The sequence below is a fragment of the Galleria mellonella genome, unplaced genomic scaffold (assembly GCF_026898425.1).
Source record: "Galleria mellonella isolate WM207_F2 unplaced genomic scaffold, CSIRO_AGI_GalMel_v1 utg116, whole genome shotgun sequence".
NCBI lineage: Eukaryota > Metazoa > Arthropoda > Insecta > Lepidoptera > Pyralidae > Galleria > Galleria mellonella.
Genome location: NW_026441978.1, coordinates 381,234 through 403,029, shown reverse-complemented (window position 1 = coordinate 403,029; position 21,796 = coordinate 381,234). Strand labels below are relative to the sequence as shown.

Sequence of the window (21,796 nt, the reverse complement as noted above, 5' to 3'; positions counted from 1 at the left end):
CTGCTAGCTATATACCCTTATCAGGTCGACCTCCACGTGGTTCGCCCTGAAAACCATAGTGCAATGCCCCACTTGAACATTTCTAAAAACTGAGTTGTGACCATTTTGTGTTACTATGGCACGCGCATGAAGGAAGGGAAAGAAAGGAGATTGTTAGCTTATATATTTTGTTTTTTTTTTTAGTTTTGTTGCTTTTTTATTTTCATTCTTTTATCTCTTTTGCTGTGTATTATATGTATGTTTTTTATTGTAATTTGTGTGCTGTAAGTAATGTAAATAAATTATCTATCTATCTATCTAAAATGTGAGGTGAGATGTTAAAAAATAAAGAAAAGAAAGTGCAACGCATTGTCCATATTTTTTGCAGATGACGCAACGTCGTCTCTGACAATTACGAATACAAAAAAAGTGTGAATAAAATAATAAAAACTTTATAACTGACGTGTACCTACTCATACATAAAAAATACAAAGTCACAAACACGCCAAACTCGTTTTTGTGTAAACAAGTTTCATCTCAAAAATTTAAACGCAGATTGGGACGATAAATTCACATTTTTTTATTTATTTATTTATTAAACTTTAATACACATACAGTGTAAATAATTGACTTAATAAACTTAATAACTAAGTACTAAGTAGTATGGTACCTATATATATAGGTACCATAGGAAGACTTTGTACAAAATTTGTTTGCTTGGGTACCTCTGTTCCATTCATGTTTCTACCGTGAAGCAGTTGTTTGCATGGCTATGTTTCAGTTTGAAGGGTGGGATATGACAGTGAATTTACAGGGTACAGAGAAATAACACCTGAGTCCTCAGGAATGGTAACGCATGGGGGTATCATGGGCGAAACAGTATACTCCGTTATATCCATGGTACTGCTTATGTCTCTAGGCGACGGTTACCACTTTCCATGAGGTGGAAACTGGTATGGCTTTCATGCCATATCCCACCCTTCAAACCGAAACACAGCTATGCAAACACAACTGATTCACGGTTCAAACACGAATGGGACAGAGGTACCCAAGCAATCGACTTTTGTACAAAATCTCCCTCTGGTGAGCCAGTACTGGCCATAAGTGACTTACGGAACCGAAACATGGTCCTACACGATTGCCCGTATGCAAAAGCTTCAAATAACTCAGCGGGCTATAGAGAGAGCTATGTTCGGAGTTTCTTTAGTTTGAGTACGATAACCTCCCATTAGATGGAGTGACGACTTCAAACGCATTTCAGGAAACACACGTACGAAGTTACCACACTTGGCGGGCGGGTTGACACCGCATTTTTTTTTTAATGGATGATAATGGAATAGTAACCACTAGCGCTAACGGTATACGCTGGCGGAGTACCAATGAAGGATGATAAGTGAGAATGTAAAATCAGGTCAGTTAGCCCATCGTGATGAGTACACCTGGAATTCAGCACAATGATTTCCAGAGGGAACCACGTGGAGGTCGACCTGAGCGGATATATTGCTAGTAATGCGACAGGTATTCCACGTTACTAATGACGCCGCAGTTAGGCTTTGATGTTTCAAAAGAGGTACTGCTGTTCGACCCTATACCATTAAATTCCCTTAGTCGCCTCTTACGACACCCACGTGAAAGGATGGAGCCATTCTATGTCGGAATCACACGGCAGCCTTAAAACTAACCTGTATAAAATATGCATGATTTAATTACTTTTTTTTTTTTACATAAAGCGATTATTTTACATTGTATAAGTAGCTACTATTAACGCTACAATTACGCTAGCTATTCTTAAAGTGTAACATTTTTAATTACTAAGCTACAAACAATAACCTGACTACTTGAACTCGACCTTCGTTTTGCGAGACTTAATCTAGCCGATTAAGTCTATCATCAATGTCGCCAACTTTCAGAATTGTTAGGATTATGAGGTTCTATTTTTTTTATTTATATATTCTTTATTGCACTTGTAAGTTACATATAAAATAATCTATTTATAAATGTTGTGAGCAAGGGTGGACTTATCGCTGACAGAGATCTCTTCCAGTCAACCCAGTACAGTAAGAAAGCATTTCGTTAGCGGGCAGCTGAAGTGCTACAACTATTAATACATAAGCAAATATACAGTTAAATAAAATATTAAAATATATAATAAAATATTACATAAATACATACACTATAAATACATATAACACCTACCTACTTATATAATAAATGTTAAAATAAATAAATATACTACTTACATTAGAAATTTCGTATACTGATTGAAAGCGGTAGCAATCTAAAGTTACAACTCAACCATTTGGATGAGTGGCGGTCCTCCACCGAATCATCTGGGTGAGAAGCGGTCTTCCACCGTGCGTTTTTCAAGGCACTTTCTTCCACGCACAACCACTCTTTGGAATCAACTTCCAGCAACAGTATTTCCGAACCGATACGACATCATAACCTTCAAGAAAAGAGCATATACCTTTTTAAAACGCCGGCAGTACATCCGCAATGTCTTTGGTGTTACGGGTGTTACCCGTGGGCGGCGGTAGTCACTTACCATCAGGTGAGGCACATGCTCGTTTGTCCCCTGTGTTATAAATAAAGTCACTTATTATAGTTCTCAAGGGAAGCAACGCGTAAGACAAATATAGACATTCTGTGATGTCCATAATGCAATCCATGTCTACAGGCGACAGTTACCAGCGGGTCTACCATGAAATGAAATTCCGTAATTTCGGACTCAATTTCGTGTTTTTGTTTATACCAAAATCGGATCAATAAATGGAGTTCAACATTTCGTTCGTCATACATCCTATCATAAAAGTCAAAAGGAACAATATTTTAACATTTTTAATATTTCCAAACGGCATGTATTACGTAATTTTAACATCAAAGGGCCTACCATGAAGTATTTTCCGAAATTTCGGGGACGAACGAAACTGAAATTTAATGTTAAAATTACATAATACATGCTGTTTTAAATTATTAAAAATGTTAAAATATCGTTCCTTTGGACTATTAGGATAGGATTTATGATGAACGAAATGTTAAGCTCCATTTACTGGGTCGATTTTGATACGAACAAAAACACGAAATTAAGCCCGAAATTTCGGAATTTCATTTCATGGTAGACCATCAAATTTCTGTTTCGTTTGGCTCCGAAATTTCGGAAAACACTGAACGGACTGTCAGTTCGTTTGCTATATATGTTTAAAAAGCCCTAAAGTAGACATTTTTTTTACAATTTGGAATGGCTACAAGCCGATAGCCCGCTGATGGAAAGTGATAATCATCACCCACCGCCATGACCTGGTGTTGCCAGCGTTCGTAGACTACAGTAACCGAAAGTATTAATGAAAGTACCAGAGGGAGACTTTGTACAAAAGTCGATTGCTTGGACACCTCTGTCCCATTCGTGTTTCAACCGTGAAGCAGTTGTGTTTGCATGGCTGTGTTTCGGTTTAAAGGATGGGATATGGCGTGAATTTACTGGGTACAGAGGAATAACACCTGAGTCCTCAGGAATGGTAACGCATGAGGGGTATCATGGGCGAAACAGTATTTCCATGGTACTGCTCATGTCTATAGGCGACGGTTACCACTTTCCATCAGGTGGGCCGTCAGCTTGTTTGCCATTCTACGTTGTATAAAAAAAAAAAACTGTTTCTTCGTCATTTTTGTGATATAAAAAAAGTAATTTCTATGCACCCAACAAAATTTTAAACTTTGTGGAAGCGTCATAGACAAAGTTAAAAAAAATAAACAAGTCTATTTAAATTCCTAGTCTTTGTCATAGACGTTTAAAAATAAAATACAATCAGTGTGGTTGTTGTGGTATATGCATTGTGGTATATGTACTCGTATGTATATGTATACATTTTAGTCATCGATATACTAAGCACGTCATGTTTTATGTGCAGCCACAAAAACGCGATAACCGGCCTCCAATGATCAATCATCCTATGCGTGACATTTTCACTAGCTATATCCCACGGTTTTGTTCGCTTTAATCAATATATATCCTTAATGCTAAGTTAAGGTATAACCTATCATTTTACCAAATTTCATTCAAATTCATTCAGTAAATTATGAGTAAAATAACAACAAACATCCATTCTGTCTCACAAATTTTTATGTATGGAAGGCATAGCATGTGTTTATGTATAGACTTCCTCTGAAAATGTCTATTTATTTATTTATTTCAGGCGTCAAGTTCATATACATAAGCCCATTACCTTATAGTTTAAGAGATATTTAAAAAAAAATATGTATTAATAATGCTATGCAATCAATACATATAATAAAGTTGTAACTGGTCGCTGTCTGTATATGGAAGATATATGAGAAAAGCTATTAAGGGGGGGAGGGAACTTTATGAACGCAATAGAATCCAAAATAATTATTTTTAGAATTTTTGTCTGTTTGTTCGTTTGTGCACGCTAGTCTCAGAAACGGCTTAACCGATTTGATTATATGATATGCGCTACGGTTTGCTCCACTTAACACTTAGTGTTTGTTTTATTTCAATCGATTCATAAATAAAAAAGTTATATCAATCTAAAGAATCACATATAAAATGCTATAAAATAACCGATCAGTTGAATTGGCTGAAAGTTTATGAAGGTATTAGGTACGTAATTATCATTTAAGTATATAATACAATATAAAACCGGATTCATGAAGAGTTCCAATGGAAGTGATATACGGGAACTGCGTAGTTAGAAGCGAGCAACGCCGCGGGAAACGGCTAGTATATTATACAATTAAATACGAAGTACTAGATGGCGCTAGAATCAAGAGTTGTGTTTTTTTTTATTTTGTAATTAAATAAATTTGGTTAGGGTGAAAGGGATTATTAGTAACGGGTCTAACTGCCCCATTACTAGCAATATATCCTAACAGGTCAACCTCCACGTGGTTCCGCCTGGAAACCGTCGTGTGTAATTCTAGTTGAATTCGTCAGGATGGGCTGACTGACCTGCTTTCATCCTCATCTATCATCTCTCACTGGTGCCCCGCCAGTGTATACCGATAACACAGGCGGGGTTACCATACCATTATCACTCATAAAAAAAACTGCCCCCTTATTTGTAATATAGGGTATAATCAGGTCGAGCTCCACGCGATTCTCCCTGGAAACTATCGTCGTTAATTCGTCACGATGGTCCAACTGACCTACTTCATCCTCACCTATCATCCCTCACTGGCGGCCCGCCAGCGTACACGGTTAACGCAGGCGTAGTTACAATTCCATTATCATTCATTAAAAAAAAATCACAACTGTTACACGGCAAAAACACTGGTGAGACAGACCTCTGTCTTGTAAGAATTTTGTTCAAAATCTCCCTCCAATATATTTACTAATATTTTTATATTAAATGCATATTACGTAAACAGCATACACCCTGGAGTAACTCAGAGGGCATTTTATACCCCAAATCAAGTGGTCAAATCCGCAGTACATACAGCTAGTTTAGAATAAAGAAAGCAACGATTTCAAAAGATCGATAGTGCTGCTCTCAATTGTTCGTAATGGTAGCAAGGAGGATAAAATAGGTCATAACCTATTTTTCTGCCGCCAAGTAGCTGGCTGCATGCTGTGTTACTGTACGAAGGGTGAGATAAGGCGATGAAATTGTGGAAAAAAAACAATGTGACTTCATGTCACAAGTACTGTGTTTTTTTTATGCATCTTAGATTGGCACACAAGCTGATGACTCGCCTAATGAAAAGTGGTAACCATCGCCTACAAACATGAACAGTACCAAGTACATCACAAAATCTGATGTAAGAACCATGATACTCTTAAAAACTAGTGTATTATGCATACGTACCTTGTAACTTTACTGATATATTACTTCTGTCCTTCACTGCCCTTCAAACCGAAACACAGCCATGTAAGTACAACTGCTCCACGGCAAAAATACAGATGGAACAGCGACAGCCAAGCAGACTACTTTTGTGCAAAATCTCTCTCTGATAACGCGCGATTAATAAATTACATACAGAGTGATAACGTTAGCATCCTTGTAAAGGAGTACTCTGTCAGTGAAAATGGACGTTTTCCCTAAATAACTTGGATCTATTTTAATGGTGACTTTTCTTCGCCTATAGATATGAACAGTGCCATAGAGTATACTGTCTCGCTCATAATACCCCCCATGCGGGGGGAAAGGGATTGTTAGTAATGGAGACTGGGAATCCCATTGCTAGCAATATACCCAACCATGTCGACCTCCTCGCGGTTCTCTCTGGAAACTATCATGGTCAATTCCTGATGAATTCATCATGATGGGCTAACTGGCCTGTTTTCATTCTCATCTATCACCCTTCACTGGTGCTCCGCAAGCGTATACCGTTAGCGCAGGCGAGGTTACTACACCATTTTCACCCATCAAAAAAAAACCCCATGTGTGGCAAACAAGCTGACAGCCCACCTATTGGAAAGTGGTAACCGTCGCCTATATACATGAGCAGTACTATGGACATAACAGAGTATACTACTTCGCACATGATACCCCTCATGCGTTGCCATTCCTGAGGACTCAGGTGTTATTCCTCTGTACCCAGTAAATTCACTGCCATATCCCACCTTTCAAACCGAAACACAGCCATGCAAACACAACTGCTTCACGGTAGAAACACGAATGGAACAGATGTTTTATGTTTGTCACCTCGATAACTCCGTCAGTTGTGAAGCAATTCGGAAAATTATTTTTTTACTGTAGGGATATACTTTTGTCGTGTAAACATTTAATCAAAATCGGTTGGATAGTTTAGTTTTGAAATAAAAATAGCTAGGTATATAATCTTTATTATATTCGACCAATTCTCCTTCCTACCTTCGTTCCCGGTTCCAACTATTACCTCCTCCTTCCAGACCTAGACGTCTTTGTCTGAACCAGTCCAGGGTACTGAAGCTTCCCTGCTGTAAAACCCATTTTATGGGTAACTCATTTGCATATCGTGCTGTACAGCTGTGGAATAAACTTCCCGTGAATATTCAGAATAGCCCGTCTAGCAGTTCCTTCAAAAAAATATTAAAATCATTTTATCTTTCCAATTTAATTTAAATATAAAAATGATTAGAAGACTGTCATCATTGTGTTCTCTTGTATTTGATATTTATATGTTGTATTTAACGTGTGTATGTATGTGTGTATATGTATGTGTATGTGTATATGTATATATATATATGTATGTGTATGTATGTATAAATGTGAATGCATGTGTGTATATATATAATTATTTATAATTTATGTAAATATTTATTTAAATTTCTGTCTTGCACTACTACTGCCCACTCACTACTTCCTATGCCACTGCGTTAGGTTGACTGGAAGAAATCACTTTTAGAGATAAGTTCGCCTTTGCTAACATTGTTATTAACTTATTGTTGTTACTGTATGTTTTAGTGCAATAAAGAATATATATATATTTCTTTGGGGAAATCTTTCTTTTTACACATAGAACCTCCATAAAAGCATGGTTATAATTTCGACTTCACTTCGTAATGTTGTCAGCATTCAAAAACTATAGTGGCCATTTATCATCGGATAAACCATTTGTTCATCTTCATTGTAAGAGAAAATTGTTTCAGTGGGCACTTGGTTTGTTATAATTTCTCGACTAATCACAACTTAGCATCTGGTCACCTTGACACGCAACGGCAACCTTCAATGGTGTACAGGTTTCATGGTGAACGCTGCACGAGATTGGTACTACTGTTTGTTTGTTTATTGTTCCGTAACCAAATTATAATATTATACCAGTTCTGGGTCTGTAAACAAAGAGGCAAGCTAATGGCGACGTCGTTAATGGGTTAGTTAAAAAAATCCGACTTCAATTGTGAAAAAACCTTTTATTTTTATTTAACAACTATATTACTAAACCTATTAAGATTAAATTCCTATGGAATAAATCTGTAAGTATGTCCTTTCAGATAAAAAAAGAATTATCCAAATCGGTCTAAAACTAACGGAGTTATTAGGTAACAAACATAACCAAATTGAGAGGTTCTCAGTTAGGTTGCATTTTTTAAGTGTTCTCTTTTTAAAGTCGGTTATTAATTAATATAGAACCGTCAAGACAGAATTCCCTATCATAATTTGTATATAACGATCCATGTTCCTGCCAAGAACCAATCGAGGTTGCATTTTATTATGGGTGAAAATAGAATTACAACCACGTCTGTCCCATTGCTAGCGATGATGAGAAATGAAAATGAAAAAGCAGGCCAGTTAGCCCATCGTATTGATTAATACACTTGGAATTCAGCACAATGGTTTCCAGGGGTGCCACGTGGAGGTCGACCTGGTTGGGTATATTGCTAGCAATGGGGCTCTCAGTCCTCATTATTAACAATCTCTCCCCCCGGCAACTAGGGGAGTTCGAGGTATAGGCAGCAACGTCCCTCTTAAAACATCAAGACCTAACTGCGGTTGCCGATCGAACTGCGTGGCAACTTTTGGCAAAACCCCCCTAGACCGCCTGCTAAGCGTGTGCAACTACTAGCAAAACCCCCTTGGGGAAGGTTTCCATTCACCAGTGGACAGTTAAAGGCTGATGTAATATTAATGACAGTGTAAAGAAGACATCGCGAATAGAAAGATCATGCGTCTTAAAATTTGTATTTTTCGTATGTAAATATTACTTGCCTAATGAGCTTTATATATCGATCATAACGACGGAGTGTGATATATATATAAATAGAAATGCTATATATTATTGCCCATTATCGTTTTGCGTCATACACACCATACACATACACACATGAGAGATATTGCTAATTAAAATGTAGAGTTGTGGTGGAATTATCGCTTTATTATTCATAGCCGCAAATATTATATATATATATATATATATATATATATATATATATATATATATATATATATATATATATATATATATATATATATATAAAAATGTATTGTATTTCCATAAAAAAAAAATTCCAATATGACTAAAACAGGTATTTTGATTTTAGAACTAAACTGCTGAACTTATTTTGATTAAAATTTCTATGCGATATAAGTACATCCTTTCAGATAAAAAAAAATTCAAAAAAATATATTCTATATTATAGTAAAAACCTACTATGCTATACTATATTTTTTTTATGAGTGAAAATGGTATGGTAACCCCGCCTGCGCTAACGGGATACGCTGGCGGAGCACCAGTGAAGGGTGATAGATGAAAATGAAAACAGGTCAGTTAGCCCATCATAATGAATTCATCAGGAATTAACCATGATAGTTTCCAGGGAGAACCGCGAGGAGTTCGACTGGTTGGGTATATTGCTAACAATGGGATTCTCAGTCTCCATTACTAACAATCCTTTTCCCCTACGCTATAATATTAAAAAAATGTGACAGTTTCCAAATATATTTGCATGTTACTTAATCACGTTTTAAATTTATAGACAAATTTGAATAAAATAAGGTTTGCAGATCCAACTGTACTACTATGTCAGTACATACAATACTACATACTAATTCACGAGGACAAAGCCAGGGCTCCCAATTAGTAAAAAGTAAATATCAATGTACATATTACACTGCGCCCTCTAGTGCTAAACTAAGCTGAATTTGTATGTTTTTTTTACACAACTTAGAATGGCAAACAAGCTGACAGCCCACCTGATGTAAAGTGGTAACCGTCGCCTATAGACATGAGCAGTACTATGAACATAACAGGGTATACTGTTTTGCCCATGATACCCCCCATGCGTTGCCATTCCTGAGGACTCAGGTGTTATTCCTCTGTACCCAGTAAATTCACGCCATATCCCACCCTTCAAACCGAAACACAGCCATGCAAACACAACTGCTTCACGGTTGAAACACGAATGGGACAGAGGTACCCAAGCAATCGACTTTTGTACAAAGTCTCCCTCTGTACTAAACACATTAGATATCTGATAGGTATACTAAGGTACGTAATTTTTTTTTTGTAAATGCGCACATACTACCCATAATAAATAGAAAAGCAGCCAGACAAACAGACAACCGGTGAATACAAATGTTTGTATTATTCATATTATTTTAGGAATGTCTAAGGAATGAGCAAGATATTATCAAGTGCCCATATTCACTTAAATTTAGACCCGTCGTGTTCGTATGGGAATCGCTTAATTTTTTTGTTTTTTCATTCATTTTTATTATATAAAATTTATAGAAAATATATCGAGTTTCACCAGTAAGAACAATGATTTTAAATTACACTTTTGTATGCTTTACAACCGACTTCAAAAAAAGGAAAGTTCTCAATTCGGTTGTAATTTTTTTTTTTATATTTGTTACCTCATAACTCCATCAGTTTTATTTTAGTGGGTGAAAATGGAAAGGTGTATAGTATTATTTTACTTATTTATTATAGTATAGTACCTTTTCTTTTATACAACTTAGAATGGCAAACAAGCTGACGGCCCACCTGATGAAAAGTAAAAACTGTCATCTATAGACATGAGCAGTACCGTGGACATAACAGAGTATACTGTTTCGCCCATGATACCCTCCATGCGATGCCATGCTCTGTACCCAGTAAATTCACGCCATATCTCACCCTTCAAACCGAAACATAGCCATGCATACACAACTGCTTCACAGTTGAAACACGAATGGGACAGAGGTACCCAAGCAATCGACTTTTGGTGAATATCTGGTACCTTTGATATTAGTAAGTATATATAAGTACAGTAAAGTAGGTTTAAGTTTGTATTCATCACACAACACTCGTAAAAGTGTGCAGCCTTCTAACCTGGTTCACCTTTAGCGAGGGCTTAGGTAATAAAAATATAATAAACACCAGCCGATCACAATTGGTTCGTCCTCAAACTAATCATCATTCGCCGCCTGCGGGGGTGGCGCCCTCTTGTGTTTACAGTTTACACGACGGGCTCTGATGTCGCTTAGAAGACCACGCCTTACCTTATAGAGACCTAGTGACTCGGGGGTATTCGCCCCCGGACTTGAAGCTGGGGCGAAGGAGTTCACCTTTGGGCCCCCATCTAAACCCTCCTAGCGGGGGAGAGGGATTGTTAATAATGAAGACAATGGGTCCCATTGCTAGTAATATACCCAACCAGGCCGACCTATACGTGGTCTCCTCTGGAAACCATCGTGCTGAATTCCGAGTGTATTCGACACGATGGGTTAACTGACCTGTTTTTTCATCCTCACTTATCATCCCTCTGGTGCCCCGCCAGTGTGTATTAAGAGCGCAGGCAGGGTCACCATTTCATTATCATCCGTTTAAAAAAGAAAAATTCTGGAGACTTTGTACAAAAGTCGATTGCTTGGGTACCTCTGTCCCATTTGTGTTTCAACCGTGAAGCAGTTGTGTTTGCATGGCTGTGTTTCGGTTTGAAAGGTGGGATATGGCGTGAATTTACTGGGTACAGAGGAATAACACCTGAGCCCTCAGGAATGGCAACGCATGGGGGGTATCATGGGCGAAACAGTATACTCTGTTATGTCCATGGTACTGCTCATGTCTATAGGCCACGGTTACCACTTTCCATCAGGTGGGCCGTCAGCTTGTTTGCCATTCTAAGTTGTATAAAAAAAATAATTAAATAAGCCAACAAATTATTATCTATTCTTGTCACCGAACAACGCCTTACCATTTTCCGAGCGCCACCTTGGTCCTGCCGACTGCCAAGGTCCCCGGCCCACGGGCAGTCACTCGGCGGCATGAGCTAACATCAAGTAAACGGTACACCGGCAAGGGAATCCGTGATAGAACTTCTTACTATTATCAGCAATGACTGCTTGTACACCGCACGTGTATGTAGTTATATTATAAAGTTCATGTCTTAAATATTAAATTATATCCCTTCATATAAATAAAAAAAAATACAGAATTTTCCAAATAAGTTTATAAAGGACAGCGTTCTGAGGTAAAAATAAATAAAAAAAAAAAACCTAAGTGAGTACCTTCTCCTTTTCAAAAAATCAGTTAAAAATGTATATTTTTTAACTGATATATATATATATATATATATATATATATATATATATATATATATATATTTAATGTATTTAAAATTTTACACGCCAAATTGTGGCGAAATTGTATGAATAAATTGACTCGCTTTTTTTTTCTGTACATTTGTGCGGAGACACTCTGTCTATATAATCTAAAACTAGACCAATTAAATTATAGAATCGATCATTTAAATTAATTAATTAATTAAATTTCAAACTGTTTATAATTACTCCTCTCCATCCAAAGGTTGTCTGGAAGAGATCGCTCTTAACGATAAGGTCACCCATTTGTTTCCTCACTGTGATTATTTCTTGTAATTTGTTTGTATCTATAATAAATTTACTATTGTAATCTTTTAGAGGAAACAATAAAGAATATCTATCTATCTACCATTAGCCCAATTATTACTTGATACCGCCATAATATTTTTCTCTTCCATTCCTCTCTATTGCCATACTTCTTTTTTTGTTGAGTGAAAATGGTATGGTAACCCCGCCTGCGCTAACTGGATACGCTGGCGGAGCACCAGTGAAGGGTGATAGATGAGAATGAAAACATGCCAGTTAGCCCATCATGATGAATTCATCAGGAATTAACCATGATAGTTAGATATAGCTTTCTTAAAACATGCTCCTCATTGCCAGGACAGACGGTTACTCTTTAACTTTTTTTATCTATGTTTTGTCTGTTTTTATTTCTATCCAAATGTATTTTATATCATGGTATTAAATACCTTTAGTAATACCACCATAAACCATAATACATTAGTGTACTAAAATAAAAAAAAAAATACTAAGTCTAGCTAATCTTACTAATATAATAAAATTTTAAGTAAACTATGTCTGTACATGGGAGATCATCATCATTCATCATTTCAGCCATTATCTATCCACTGCTGGACATAGGCCTCTCCCGTAGACTGCCATAAGGAACGGTCCTAAGCCACCTACATCCACTGACTCCTGACTTTGAGGTCGTCACTCCATCTATTGGAAGGGGGCATCCTACACTGCGTTTTCCCGTACGGGGTCGCCACTCAAGAACCTTTCTTCCTCATCGGTTGTCGATTCTTCGAGCTATGATCAGTCCATTGTCACTTCAGCTTGTTAATCCTCACATCCATCCTCACCTATTATCTTTCACTGGTGCCCCGCCATTGTATACCGATAGCGCAGGCGGGGTTACCAACCATTCCATTATCATCTATAAAAAAAAATAGCCCCCCCCCCCCCCCCCCCCCCCCCCCCATGAAGGAGATTTTTATCAGATGTTATCACTCCTAGCAGACGGGGTGACAACCGTAATTAGGCTTTGGTAATTTATATTTATCGAATAAATGTTTAATAAATCTATTACATAGGGGGGAAGGGATCATTAGTAATGCGGACTACCAGTCCCATTGCTAGCAATATACCCTGTCAGGTCGACCTCCACGCGGTTCCCCCTGGAAACCATCGTGCTGAGTTCCATGTGTATTCATCACGATGGGCTGACCGACCTGCCTTTTTTCATTTTTTCATTACTCACCTATCACCCCTCACTGGTGCCCCGCCAGCGTATGCCGATAGCGCAGGCGGGGTTACCATTCCATTAATCATCCATTAAAAAAAAATCTATTACATAGGTACGTAGAGATATAGTAGCTAAAGTCTAAATTGCAAATTATATACCTTTATCCCCAAATCCTTAGAAGATTGAAAACAAATTGACAAAATTAAAAAATAAGCTCTTATCAAGAATCAACGAAGGCGAGGAAACAAGGCTTTAAAACTGAGAGGGGGAAATAATCATTGCTAGCAATATACTCTATCTCCACGCGGTTCCCCCTGGAAATCATCGCGGTGAGTTATTCTAAAATTTGTCACGAGATGCCTCCTGACCTGCTTTCATCCTCACCTCCATTTATCATCTTCCAAGTTTATCATCTGAAAATACCACTTTCACTTTTACCAGAGGGAGACTTTGTACAAAAGTCGTTTGCTTGGGTATCACTGTCACATTCGTGTTTCAACCGTAAAGCAGTTTTTGCATGGCTGTGTTTCGGTTGGAAGGGTGGGATATGGCAGTGAATTTACAGGGTACAGAGGAACAATACCCGAGTCCTCAGGAATGTCAACGCATGGGGGGTATCATGGACGAAACACTATGCTCTGTTATGTCCATGGTACTGTGCTGTACCATGCTGTAATGATGGCTCATATCTATAGACGACGGTTACCACTTTTCATCAATTGGGCCGTCAGCTTGTTTGTCATTCTAAGTTGCATAAAAAAAAACTGGGGTGAAAGGGATTGTTAATAATTATTAACCGTCAGTTCTTTTGAAAATGAAAATATTTTTAATTTAAATAAAATGCAATCTAAAAATATATTAGCATAAGTATGATACTTCAAAATTCTGGCAAAGTCTGAGACGCCATCACTTTTATTTATGCTTATAAAATGTCGAATTTACGCCCTCTAGTAAAAAAGCTTGAAACAATAATTTACTTTCCAAAGAGCACTTTGTAACAACGCTAACAGAATAGCAGATGGTATTGTGATTATAATTGTTTCAAGTACCCACTAGATGGCGCAAATTACATTCATTAATGATACTTGATTATACACTGAAAGACGTAATCTATTCTGTAATTATTTACGCTTAAATCACAAAAACACTATGATTGAATCGATAATAAAAGGATTTTTTTTTTCTGAAGTTATTAATTGCAGTATTTACTTAAATTTATTTTTCTATATCTACTTAGAGACGTTATGTAAAAATTTTACATTTATAAAATATTTTACGATGCTAATAAAATATTTGCAAAATAAGTACTTCATACTATTTAAAAATATACATTGTGAATGTTTAATTTTAATATGATAAGTTTATTTAAATACATTGTTGTCAACGGCCATACCACGCTGAACGCACCGGGTCTCGTCGGCTCCCCGAAGTCTAAGCAGCGTCGGGTCTCGTTAGTACCTGGATGGGTGACCGCTTGGGAATACGAGATGCTGTTGGCATTTTGCCTCGCAATAATTTCTTTTATCATATGACGTAATTCATTTAATATTCATTCCGTCATCATATTTTCAGCCGTTAATTGTTCACTACTCAGTGTAGGTATTCCCCATAGACCGCCATAAAAAATGGACTCTTGAGCCCTTAACGACTCAACTAATTGACAATAGGAAAACAGACAAAACTCTCTTTCATATAACTTATAATATTATCATTCTATGTTCTCAGCTAGCTGCATCCACCGACTTCCTGCAACACATTTGGAATCGTCACTCTTCTAGTGAACGGGTCATCCTACAAAAGAAGTCTTTTTTTTTCTAGCTCAATTGCCCACCCAGTTAAATTACTAATCCTTGTCTATATTTGTCATTCTGGTTTTTCTACGGATATCCACATCTTAAATTCTACCGTACAGCAAAACTTCAAACACAGCCCTCACCAGATCACTTAGCCATACATACATGTATGGTTTACAAAATAACAAATTTACGAATTATTTGTATACAATAAATAGGTGCTTAACAATAAAACTACATTAAATCAATTATGCATACCTTTCTAAAGATACCTGAATGTTAACCGTTCATACCTAACGTAATAATTAGAGGGGAAAGGGATTGTTAGTAATGAGGTCTAATAGCCCCGTTGCTAGCAATTGACCCTCTCAGGTCGACCTCCACGCAGTTCCCCCTGGAAACCATCACGGTTAATTCTTGTCGAATTCATCATGGTGGGCCAACTGACCTGCATTCATTCCCACCTATCATCTTCCACTGGTTCCTCGTCGGTGTTACCATTTCATTTCATCTATTAAAAAACAACGTAATAATTATGTATATAATTAAATTCTAATTATATTATTTTTAAGATTCTAAACTATCATTAAGAATGACAGTAGCGAGAAGCACCCACCTGCGTCAGATGACCGGCCATCTTGACGGCGACATTTCACGGATAAATTGGCGGGAAACACGGAAATGGCGGCGCGACCTCGCGTCTTCCGCGCCACAACAAAAACACAATCACCATACACCAGGAATCTTGGATGTCACCGTTAATTAACGATACCCATCTAAAATTAACGCCGTCTAAGCAACTGTTGTGTTTTTATATACTGTTAAATCATTTAGAAGTGATTAATAGATTTATGAATTATTAATAATTAGTTATTAAAGTAATTGGGGGGGTTCTGATAGTAGTTGCCACCCTTGGCAGGCGGGTTTTTGTTAATGGATGATGATGGAATGGTAACCCTGCCGGTATACACTAGCAGGGCGCCAGTAAGAGATGATAGGTGAGAATAAAAAAGCAGGTCAGTTAGCTCATCGTAATGAATTCACCTGAAATTCAGCACGATGGTTTCCAGAGGGGACTACGTGGAGATCAACCTGGTTGAACATATTACTAATAGAGGTACTGGTAATCCGCATTACTAACAATCCCCCCGCCCTGGCAGGCGCGTTGGTAACAGCAGTTAAGAGGGACGCTGCTGCCCATCCATCGAGCCCGTTCCTTATATGCTCAAAGTTTCTCTGCGTAATAGAATCTGAAACGAGGATATCCACAAAGTAACCGACATAGCCCGAAAAATAAGTAAACTGAAGGAAAACAATGGGCTGGTAACAGAATTCAAAGAACTGACAACCGATGGGGAAGAAAGGTTCTTGCTTGGCGACTCCGTACCGGTAAACATAGTATAGGACGAGCCTCCACTAGATGGGGTGATGTCCTTAAATGCATTGCAGGAAATCAGGACCAGGTGGCTCAGGTCCGTTCCTTATGGCGGTCTATGAGGGAGACCCGTGTCTAGCAGTGGACGGATAATGGCTGAAATAATGAATGACGATGATTAAAGTCACCTCGTCCTTAAAGGGAATATTTCTTTATCTATGACAAATACATAAATAATTAATTTTATTCCCAAACAAAAAACTAATTAAACAGGTTAAGACCCTGATCTTTACAGTAACGCATCTGCTTTAGCCTTAGCCATTCACAATTTGCGAAAATAAAAAAGAAACTCCAATTATTTGCATTGCATCTCACCTTCGCGTCCTATCATACGGTGCAGCTGAGGTGAGACGCGACCAATTAGACGCCAAAATGGTCAGTCGCGATTTCAACGTCAATCGGGATGCAACTCTCAAATTTTCAAGTATTTTAATTAGCTATTGACGTAAATTAATTGGTGTAAAAAACTGTGTTGGTGCTACAGCGAGGGCGGATTGCTGGTATGCTGAATAATTTATTGTATGTTCTAATTTTACGCTTATAATTTTTTAATCTATACATAATTTCTAATCTTTCATGTAACTCTAGAGAGAGATAGAAAAGAATACAAAAAGAAAAGAGGTAAATATGTACATAAAAGAGGGTGGGAAAGGGATTGTTAGCAATGGAGTTTGACAGCCCCATTACTAGCAATATGCCTTATTAGGTCGACCACCACGTGGTTCCCCCTGGAAACCATCGTAAACAATTCTTGTTGAATTCGTCACAATGTAGCCCATGACCTGCTTCATCCTCACCTATCATCCTTCACTGGTGCCCTGCCGGTGTATACCGATAGCACGGGTGAGGTAGGTTACCATTTCATTATCATACATTAAAAAAATAAACTAATTTTCTCATTTAAATATTAGGATATATGACTGCTTTACACTTCAACCTATCTAATTACATTACAGGTTACCATATCACATCTCGTTGGTGGCCGTCATGGTAAATTTATAGGAAATTCACCGTGACAGGCCAACTGATCTAACTTCATTCCCATCTGTCTTCACTCGTACTGGTGTACCTCGCATTTTAGTGGGGTACACTCTTACTCTATTAAAAAAAAACACATCGCATATAAATTAAAGGCGTTCCAAAAAAAAAAAATAAACCGACTTCAATTGTGACAAAACCATATATTCGAATTTAAAAACTGAATCGATTTTGATAAAATTTCTACGAGACCAGTCTGTTAGTACATCCTTTCCAGATGATGATCAGCAGATGCCTCCAAATCGGTTTACAACTGACAGAGTTATGATGTAATACACATAAAAAAATACGACCAAATTGACTCCTTCCTTATGAAGTTGGCTGAAACAAAATCACTTTTCTATTTTACGAAATTGCCACAAACTGTATCGAGGCAAACTACGCAACAGGTTATCGCCGAATCAATTATCACGGCATTGTTGGATTGTACATAAGAGCGAGACCAATTGGTAATCACATTACCAGGTGTCACAGCGCCAACTACATTGTACTCGCATTCCGGCTGGCATTGGAGATTTGAACTGATTGTTAGTACTTCCCGCCAAAACGGGCCTGTATTACAATTTTGCAAAAGCCATAGCAAAAATAAATAAATACATTAAAATGCCTATTGGAGTCTGAAGCTTTTTGTTTTAATAGATGATAATGGAATGGTAACCCCGCCTGCGCTAACGGTATAGGTTGACAGGACACCAGTGAGGAATAATGATAGGTGAAAATGAAAAGGTAGGTCAATTAGTTATGAATTCACCTGGAATTCAGCACTATGATTTCCTGAGGGTGTATAATGGATGATAACGGAATGATAACCCAACCTGTGCTATCGGTATACACCGGCGGGGCACCAGTGAGGAATGATAGGTGAGGATGAAGCAGGTCAGTTAGCCCACCGTGACGAATCTAACAATAAATCAATCACGATGGTTTCCAGGGGGAACCACGTGAAAGTGGACCTAATAGGGTATATTGCTAGCAATGGGGCTACTAATCCCCATTACTAACAATCCCTTCTCCCCCCTAATTTCCTGAGGGGACCACGTGGAGGTCAACCTGACAGGGTATATGTATGGCAATGCTAAACCCTTTACTAATAATATCCCTCTCGAATACAGGTCAAGAGTTCACAGAAACGGCTCGCTCATCAACCTATTTACAGCTGCGTATATTGACATTTATTGTGGTCATTATTGAACTGTATTCACGTGATACACTGTCACATGATGATGGCGGGCCATTTGAATACCAACTGATTAAGAAACCTTCGATATACGACCACCGAATTGTGGCAACATCTGACTGAATTATTTGTATGAATGAACGCATGAGTATAGTTTATTTGCTTTATACATGCATATAGGAAATAAGCAAGACAATTAATAGATATAACGATACAATTGTATAAGTACAGTAAGGCGGTCTTATTGCTGAGAGCAATCTTTTCAAGACATTTTTTTGTGACAATTTTGAAAGACAGTTTTCAATATTTCTGAATTATTAAGAAAAAATCAAACTCGAATTTATTAAAAAAGCTATGATAACGAAGTAAAATTATCGCAATAAGATTTGAATTAATCTAGCACCGAAATTTTGAATTTATTTATTTATTTATTTACACATACACTAAACAAACCTTTCATTTAAATGATATCATTAGTTAAATACAATTGCTCTTAAGAAAAATAATATAAATTATACATGTTACATGTGACAAAACAACATCATAATGAAGATTACACGATTATATAATAACATTACTATTTTACTTTTAATTTTGAATAAAAGAAAAAACATATAAAAAACAAAATGAATGTGGCAGTGTTTGTGCAAAGGACCTAACTCAGCATATGTCGCAGTTTCAAATCTGAAGCTACGACACTGATTTTCAGTTTAGATAATAAAATACCATACTTTTGGTATATATACTCTTAAATAGGTAGAACTAAACATATTATCGTCATCATATTACCCCTTCACCGTCTACTGCTGGACATAAGCCTCCCTCGTGGGAGATTTTGCCAGTAGTTTCCACGCTTGGCAGACAGATTGGAAACCGCAGTTAAGCTTCAGAGATGTTTTAAGAGGGACGCTGCTGCCCTCGCATAGTCGCCTCTTACGACACTCACGAGAAAGGAAGGGGTGGCCTATTCTATGCCGGGACCATTCGGCCAACAGTATCCATATAAATGTAAAATTATCTTGTACATTATCGAACTGAAAAGAGTAACTGTTGAGTTGAGAACCTAACTGCAGTTGTCAATCCGTCTGCCAAGCATGGCAACTACCTGTAGTTGTACTCATACTTGTAGTGTATTTTGGTGGGTTTGCCTGAAAACCCCCAAGTGGAGGCTAAAGTTAAACAGCTAAAGACTGATATGATGATGAAGCGGAACGTGAATGTAATTAGCATTCAGTACTATTTATATGTATTATTCAATGTTTTTTATGCAACTTAGAACGGCTCGAACAAGCTGACGGCCCACCTGATGGAAAGCGGTAACCGTCGCCCATACACATGAACAGTACCATGGATATAATAAAGTATACTGTTTCGCCCAAGATACCCTCCATGCGTTGCCATTCCTGAGGACTCAGGTGCTACTCCTCTGTACCCTGTAAATTCACTACCATACCCCACCCCTTCAAACCGAAACACAGGAGGGAAAAGGATTATTAGTAATGGAGACTGAGAATCCCATTGCTAGCAATATACCCAACCAGGTCGACCTCCTCGCGGTTCCCCCTGGAAACTATCATGATTAATTCCTGATGAATTCATCATGATGGGCTAACTGGCCTGTTTTCATTCTCATCGATCACCCTTCATTGGTGCTCCGCCAGTGTATCCCGTTAGCGCAGACGGGGTTACCATACCATTTTCATCCACCAAACAAAAAAACCGAAACACAGCCACGCAAACACAACTACTTCACGGTAGAAACACGAACGAGACAGAGGTGATACTATTTAGCCTATACCCCAAACACAAAGCCGTTGCCTTCGACTAGTAATACAATTTTCAATAGGTATAATATTCAATGTGATGTCAGGCACACATATGCAGGTGCATTTTATAATTTATGACTGTATGTATGAATGTATATATACGTCGATTAAACATTTTCATATTTAAATATGTCACAATCGCAATATGGAAGTGACAAATTGCCAGTATACAATGGATCAATATGACTAAACCTTTAAACAGAAGGCGCTGAACTTTACTTGGCCGATTTACTTGATCGATCAATATATATAACGATAAATACTAATATCTGAAAGTGATTTCTTCAAAATAGGGATAATGGCAAACAAGCTGACGGCCCACCTGATGGAAAGTGGTAACCGTCGCCTATAGACTTTCACTTACCATCAGGTGAGACGCATGCTCGTTTGCCCCCTGCGTTGTAAAAAAAAATAGACATGAGCAGCACCATGGACATAACAGAGTATACTGTTTCGCCCATGACACCCCCCATGCGTTGCCATTCCTGAGGACTCAGGTGTTATTCCTCCGTAGCCAGTAAATTCACGCCATATCCCACCCTTCAAACTGAAACAAAGCCATGCAAACACAACTGCTTCACGGTTGAAACACGAATAGGACAGAGGTACCCAAGCAATCGACTTTTGTACAAAGCCTCCCTCTGGTGTAAAATACTATTGCTAGCAATATACCCTATTAGCTCTAACTCCAAACGGTTCGCTCTGGAAACCATTGTGGTTAAAAATTGTCGAATTCGTCACAATTGACTAACTGGCCATCTTTATCCTCACCTTTACTTCCTTCACTGGTGCCCCGACAGCGTATACCGATAGCGTAGGCGGGGTTTACTAATTCTATTATTAACAATCCCTTTCCCTTTAAGAAGAAAGTCAGTTAAAAAATGCAGTTTTGAATACACAAAATTACATAGATATTAATTATTACTAGATTAATATTTACTAGAGGGAGACTTTGTACAAAAGTCGATTGCTTGGGTACCTCTGTCCCATTCGTATTTCAACCGTGAATCAGTTGTGTTTGCATGGCTGTGTTTCGGTTTGAAGGGTGGAATATGGC

The 21,796-nt window shown here is 37.8% G+C and overlaps 1 non-coding gene across 1 annotated transcript; it reads left to right on the top strand.

The window, feature by feature from the left end:
- Positions 1-14,849: 14,849 nt before the first annotated feature.
- LOC113513964 (5S ribosomal RNA) lies at positions 14,850-14,969 on the top strand. Its single transcript, XR_003402172.2, has one exon. It is a non-coding gene; the product is annotated as a 5S ribosomal RNA (ribosomal RNA).
- Positions 14,970-21,796: the final 6,827 nt, after the last annotated feature.